This window comes from Balaenoptera physalus (genome assembly GCF_965194825.1).
Source record: "Balaenoptera physalus genome assembly, chromosome: 13".
NCBI classification, from domain to species: domain Eukaryota; kingdom Metazoa; phylum Chordata; class Mammalia; order Artiodactyla; family Balaenopteridae; genus Balaenoptera; species Balaenoptera physalus.
The window spans coordinates 12,673,816-12,680,889 of record NC_138892.1 but is presented as its reverse complement, the minus strand read 5'-3'; the positions used below and the strand labels follow the sequence as shown (position 1 = coordinate 12,680,889).

At 51.3% G+C, this 7,074-nt stretch overlaps 1 long non-coding RNA gene across 2 annotated transcripts; it reads left to right on the top strand.

Moving 5' to 3' along the window:
• The first annotated feature begins 2,771 nt into the window (after positions 1 to 2,771).
• On the top strand, positions 2,772 to 6,797 carry LOC309641869. 2 transcript variants are annotated; one of them, XR_014252802.1, is made up of 4 exons: positions 2,772 to 3,208; positions 3,362 to 3,782; positions 4,113 to 5,133; positions 6,524 to 6,797. It is a non-coding gene; the product is annotated as an uncharacterized lncRNA (long non-coding RNA). The 2 variants fall into 2 exon arrangements; XR_014252803.1 differs by lacking the exons at positions 2,772 to 3,208; positions 3,362 to 3,782; positions 4,113 to 5,133 and adding an exon at positions 5,140 to 5,530.
• The last annotated feature ends 277 nt before the right edge of the window (positions 6,798 to 7,074 follow it).

The following is a 7,074-nucleotide window of genomic DNA, read 5'->3' as shown; positions in this document are numbered from 1 at the left end:
TTGGGAGCCCAGGAAGGGCCAGCCACGGGGTCCAGGAGCAGAGCAGAACAGGAAGGAGGTGGAGGCGAGGAGGCCACAGGCACCCAGAGCCTGGGCTAGGGGCTGTCCTGGTCCCCACTGCCACCTACTGTGTTTTAGAGCAGATCCAAGGCAGCGAGCTGGCAGGGTTCTCTTCTACCCACCCTGGGCAGCAGGGCCAGGCTAGGGGAGCAGCCTCACATGGCCCCATCGTCTCCCTTTGCCTCTGGCTCAGGACTCTTGTGGCCTCTCCCTGCCCCTGCCCTAGGGCAGCCTGCACCCCTCTTCCCCCCACAGTTCAGGCTGGGCCACTGTGGTATCACAGACAGGGAAACAGTGGCCCAGGGAGGGGAGGGGCCTCCCTGCCGAGGAAGAGGCAGCCCTCAGCCCACCCTGAGAGCTCAGCGAGGCCAGGGCGGAGGCCTTATTTGTCCTGCAGAGGCTGTGTGGCCCCAAGCCCTGGCGGGGAGTCAGCAGACACAGCTTCTGGCCCATACCACCACTGATTTACAGTTTGACTTGAGACAAGCCCTTTCCTGCCTGGGCCTCAGTTTCCCCAACAAGTAACCAAGGAGATTGATTAAGTGATCCTGAGGCTTCCTCCCACTCTGCTCTTCCACTCCCTCAACCCCCAAATTCCACAATCCTCCCTCTGGGAAAAAAATGTGAGGCTACAAATCCTAGTAACAGAGGTGGCAACATGGGGTCCCAGGGTTCTTCTCCCGCTGCAGGAGCCACAGGAGTGGGAAAATGCCTGCTGGCCAGGTCAGCAGACATGGAAGACCCCGGGCCACCTCCTTGCTAGCACACGTGTTGCCCCCTGGGGAGCTGGCAACCTTAAGGGCAGAAGGGAAGTGAAACCCAAGCTGGGAATGTCCTTGCACTCCCGGCGCAACCCCCCCGCACCCCCCTGCACCCCACCTCCCCCCCACCCCCGTCGCCAGCCCAGCCCTGGGATAGCACCTGAAAAGGAGAAGCAGATGGTCCAGGAAGAGGGCAAGGAGGAAGCTTGTGTTCCTGCCCTTGGGCTGCACTGGGGTGGCGACCCGGAATCCCCATTTTATGGAGGAGAGAAGTGAGGCTCAGAAAGGTCAGTTGCTCAAGGTCATACAGCTGGGAAGTGGACTGGCCTCACTGAGTCTGCTTTTTCTGGGAAAGAGAGTCCTAGTGGGGGTCGGATGAGGTGCATTTTATTCTGATACTGGGGCTGTGCTTAGGGCTGCTTGGGGCTAGAAAATCCACCATGTGTGCGTGTCTGTGCATTGCGTGTGCACGCCCGCACAGCTAGATGTGTGTGTGGCCCTAATCCTGGTGGGCTGGACGTGCCCTTTAGTCTGCAGGAGCTTCCGGTCACCTGCAGGAAGGGGGCTGCCAGGGTGAAGCAGGGCAGGGTCCCTTCTCAGGCCTAGAGTGATGCAGAGACTTGGCCAAAGCCACACAGCAAATCTGTGGCAGAATCAGGACTAGAATCCAGGTCCCCCACGGAACCTGCCCGGCAGGGAGGGGGGAGAGGATGGTAGCTGGGAGTCCCTCTGTGGAAACACCTCCTGGCCCCCTGTACGCACCCCTGGCTCCCCCAGAATGTTAAACCTCAGCGACCCACTGGTTCGCAGGTTATAAACCTTCTCTCACTGAGGACCTCCTTTATCACAGTTTCCCCAGGACCTGAATTTGCACGTTTTTTGTTGGTCTTGGTTTTTTGTCTACAAGACACTTTGCAATGCAATGAGGAGTTAATACTTTACCTTTTGTGCATCATAATCAGACTGCACCGCCTACCGAGGCAGTTTCTCATTCCAGACAGAAGTGTCCCAGCAGCTCGTTCTTGGGAACTAGCTGTACAGCCTGTTTGTCCAGCCCCACTGGGCCTGCCCACTGTTTGGGGCAGTCGCACCACCCAAAGGGGCAGGGGATGAGGGCAGCTGCGCTCACCATCGGCCAGGGCACCCGCCAGGCTCCCACAGGCCTCGGCCTTCGCCTGCACCACACGTGGCCATTCTTTTTTTTTTTTTTAATTAATTTATTTATTTTTGCCTATGTTGGGTCTTCGTTGCTGCATGTGGGCTTTCTCTAGTTGTGGCGAGCGGGGGCTACTCTTCGTTGCAGTGCACAGGCTTTTCCTTGCGGTGACTTCTCTTGCTGCGGAGCACGGGCTCTAGGCGCGCGGGCTTCAGTAGTTGTGGCACTCGGGCTCAGTAGTTGTGGCAGTCGGGCTCAGTCGTTGTGGCTCGCAGGCTCTAGAGCGCAGGCTCAGTAGTTGTGGCGCACGGGCTTAGTTTCTCCGCGGCATGTGGGATCTTCCTGGACCAGGGCTCGAACCCGCGTCCCCTGCATTGGCAGGCGGATTCTCAACCACTGCGCACGTGGCCATTCTTGACCCCTGGCTTCTGCACTGGTCTCTCCCATGTGGACACAGTCTGCTCCCCACTTCCCACCTCAACTCTGTGTTACTGAGTCCAAGCTCATACTGCTCACCACACAACAGGCCAGTAAATCGGGAGGTGAGTTGTTGGGGCAAAGAATAGTGACTTTATTCTGAAAGCCAGCAGCCCGAGAAGATGCTGACTAGTGTCCCAAAGAACCATCTTACCCAGGTTCGAATTCAGGCTTCTTTTATACTGAAAGGGGAGGGGGCGTGGCTGGTTGTTGTAAACTTCTTGGTGCCGGAATCCTTTATTCTTGCAGCTTGTAGATCTGGTCGATGTTCCTATAAACCTCCAACAAGACAAATGTTATTCTCCGTTCTGCAACTTTTTGTCTCTATGTGAATGGAAAAGTGTTATACCTGTAAAGGTCAGAGCCTTGAGAATGGGTTATCCCGTATATTTCGGGTTATAGGCAACATTCTTTTACTGATTAACTTGTAGCAAAAGCAATAGAATACACAGGTTAAAGGAAACAGATCCAATATGGAGTCAGATTTGTTCTTCCCTATGACACCTGCAAACCCAGACTCTCAAATTGAGTCCCATTTGCCCCATCCTCCCTGGCACTTGGAATCTTGGCTTTTAGACCCCGACTTGTGCTGAGAAGACCCATCCCCTCTCTCCCTCACCCCTCCCCAGTTACTCTCCCACCAGGTTCTCTACCCATTGCCCACCCACTGAGGATCAAGAGCGGATACTGCTGAGCCTTCTCAGATGTTGCCATGGAGCTTGAGGACCAGACAGGGGCAGTCAGAGACCTCCAGGTGAGAACACCCAATGCCTTCCATTCCCTCCTCCATCTCTCGGTGTCCCTTTCCCCCCATCTGTGCACCACCGATCCACCCACCATCCCGCCATTCATTCATCCAACACAAATGCCAGTACAGCCTCCTTCCTTCCATCACCCATCTATCCAGACTGCATAGACATCTGCCACACAGGGGACATCAAGAGCCACCAATGAGGGCCACAGAAGCAGGAACATCACACAGAAAGGACCATGGCAGCACCACCTGATAAGAGATGAGGCCCTTTCTGTGTTTCTTGTGCCCAGCATAGCCCACCAGAGAAGAAAGGGACCCAAAGGACAGGGGGAAGGGGGGTGAAGGAGCAGGCCACCCCACCCCCTCCAAGTCCCTCCAGTAAGGCCCTGGGAGCTGAGGAGGTGGGTGTTCAATCAGATGTGAGATTTAACTTTGGACTTTTTCATGCTTGAAAGCAACAAGAAAGTTAACAAAACTGCCGGAGGTGTCAAAAAGGCTGCAAAAAGGCTGCAAATGGGAGGCTGGGCTCCATCAAAGGCAGGCGTAGGAGAAAATGAACAGAAGTCATGGTCAGGTTTGTGAACTGTGACTTGGGATCTGCAGGCTTGGAGAGGGAGCTGGGGAGAGCGGAATTGCTCTGTGTGTCAGTGGGAGATGAATCCTACAGTTCCAATGCCCCCTGGGAGAGGGGAGGGGAGCCCAGAGACAAGCGAAGGGGAGGAGGAGAGAGGAGCCGGGGTGAACGGGCAAAGGGTTGGGGGAAGATCTGGAGATGAACTACTGGACTGGGGGAGGGGAGGGAACAGAGTATCCCCAAAAGGTCTGGAAGAATAGACTTATCTAAGATGCCCTGTAAAGTGTCCTCTGTGTGGGACCTGATATCACCCCTCTCTATGACCCCAAGATCTATGTTCCACTCACCAGTATTTGTCAAGAGGAGGGTTTTATGGAAATGGAGAAGGGGTGAAGTTTCACATCTGAGTCAGCACAGTACCAAGCAGAAATCGCTGAGGAAGAAGCGAGAATGGCAGGGGAAGTGGTGAAAACATAAGTGTCCAGGGATCTCTGAAACTGTGGAGGATTTTGGACTTTTACTGGACATAAAGTTAGAGCATTAAAGCATCAACTCTGCCTTCCCCCCAGTGATTTCCTCACACACAGCCAGAATAAATTTCAAAAGGCGAATCTGACCATGTTTTATAACACCTGCACCCCCGAGCCCCAACACACACACCTAAAACCCTTCACTTATTCTTGAGTTAAAGGCCCACTTCCTGGCCTGGCCTGCAAGGCCTCTGGGGTCTGGGCCCTGCCACACTCTCCAGATTCTCTGCACTCTAGACATACAGGCTGGCTTTCTCACCTCAGAAGTTTCATACCAAAAAAAAAAAAAAGTTTCATACCCTACTGACCACAGGGCCTTTGTACATGCTGTTCTCTCTAGAACTGCCCCACCCCCACCCCAACCCCCAGTTAACTCACTCACCCTTCAGGGCTCAGCTCAGACAAGCCACTCCTGAGCGCCTGACTAAGTCATCTGTCCATCTTGGGATTTACCGCCGCGATTACAGTGGCAAAGAGGAATGGAGTAACCATAACATGGCTCAGAGTCCACACCTTAGAACTATCATGATTCATGCCCTGGCACTGGGCACACCTTCCCTGAGTACATCTGAATCCCGAACAAAGTGAAGGTCTGTCATCGAGGGGGCGGGGGGATGGCTGTTAAGTAGACAACCAACAGTGTCTGCACCCTCTTGCAGGGGTGGAGGGGGGCTATCATGTATTCTGGAAGGTGATGGAATGGGCAGAAGCATGAATGAACTCGCCATGTCTCAGGTCTGGACTCAGACTGGCTTGATGAGATTGAGGGCTGTGTGAGGTATGATGGAGCCTCATTATTGGACAGCTTTTTTTTAATACAGGTAAACTGCATGTCAAATCATGTCCCCTGGGACACACAAAAAAACCCACACAGCAAAACCTCCCACCTCAGCAACAAGTGAGGCTTTTTGTCTCATCCTCCGACAGAATCCTGGTAAAGACCAGTACAGAGTCATAGACTAGTGCCATTCAGCTAATCCCTGTATCTGACACCAGTCTTTGCTCGCTCACCTCCAGCGATGGGATACCCACCAACTCCCATAGAAGCTCATTTCACCTGACCAGACCCCCACCACCGACCCATCATTAAGCCATAAAATCTAATTGGCGTATTGTTTAATGGGAACAGAGTTTCAGTTTGAGATGATGAAAAAGTTCTGGAGATGGATGGTGGTGACAGTTGCCCAAGAATGTGAATGTACTTAGTGCCACTGAAAGGTACACTTAAAAATGGTTAAAATGGTAAATTTTATGTTATGTATTTTTACCATAATTAAAAAAAAAAAAGTGCTCTGGGCTTCAAAACTTACAAGCTTGTGTGGCTTTGAGTACTTCTATTTATTTATTTAATTAATTTTATTGGAGTACAAGTGCTTTACAATGTTGTGTTAGTTTCTACTGTACAGCAAGGTGAATCAGCTATACGTATACATATATCCACTCTTTTTTGGATTTCCTTCCCATTTAGGTCACCACAGAGCACTGAGTAAAGTTCCCTGTGCTATACAGTAGGTTCTCATTAGTTATCTGTTTTATACTTAGTATTGATAGTGTATATACGTCAATCCCAATCTCCCAATTCATCCCACCCACCCACCCCTTCCCCTTTGGTATCCCTACGTTTGTTCTCTACATCTGTGTCTCTATTTCTGCTTTCCAAATAAGATCATCTATACCATTTTTTGAGTACTTTAAAAGTAACCATTTAAAGGTTACTCTAAAAAAAATCTAGTTAAGAGTTAAGGGACTTCCCTGGTGGTCCAGTGGTTAAGAATCCGCCTTCCAGCGCAGGGGACTCAGGTTCCATCCCTGGTCAGGGAACTAAGATCCCACATGCTGCGGGGCAACTAAGCCCACGTGCCACAACAAGAGAGAAGCCCGTGCGCCAAGACGAAGATCCCACGTGCCGTGACTAAGACCCAATGCAGCCAAATAAATAAATAAATATTTTTTTAAAAAACAAACAAAAAAATAGTTAAGGCAAACTCTTAGTGTGCCCCATGCTCTTTGATCCTGATTTGCTTTCATTCAGGCCTCAGAAATCTGGGCTCAGTATTTCCACCTTCAAGTCCTGCCTCTGCCCCCTCAGGGATTATAGTCACCGTGACCCTCCCCTGCTATGAGGCTCTGAGGATGCGTCAAGAAATAAGTCAGAGCCCTTGTCCTCCCAGACACACACGGAACAATCAGAATTTTTTTTCTTTTTTTTAGTAAAAACCTACAGGGCTCCAGTCTCCGTGAAACCTGCCGGACTGGCCCACAATGATTCAGCCTTGAAGACCACACCTGGGTAGAATGATGACAGTGGCACAGGATGACACTGGTCCCTGAGCACTCAGCACAGGGAATGTTTGTTTGGTGCAATGTGTGGCCTCCTGGGAATGTCGGGTGCCATGTCAAGTCTTGTAAGGGAATTTTTTTTTTCGATTGAGTTTATTGTCAATGTCCAAAAAAAAAAAAAAAAAAAAACCTGTGAAATTTCTCATTTCTCTTTTTAAAATAAATAAATAAAAGAGGGTGTCTTTCATGGCAAGAGCTGGCTGGAGCTGAGTTCCAACTGCTCCCTTTGGATGGGACCCATGGGCCCCAACAGTCCCTACGCCTTAACTTCCCTTACTCACATTGCCTGCCGGGCCCCCTGGAGGCCTCTGAGGTCAGGATTTCTGATCCAATCCAACATCTCTATGTCACAGAGGAGTCTGATGAAGCCCAGAGGGGGAGTGACTTTCCCAGTAAGTAACTCCTCTGGGACCAGAAAGATC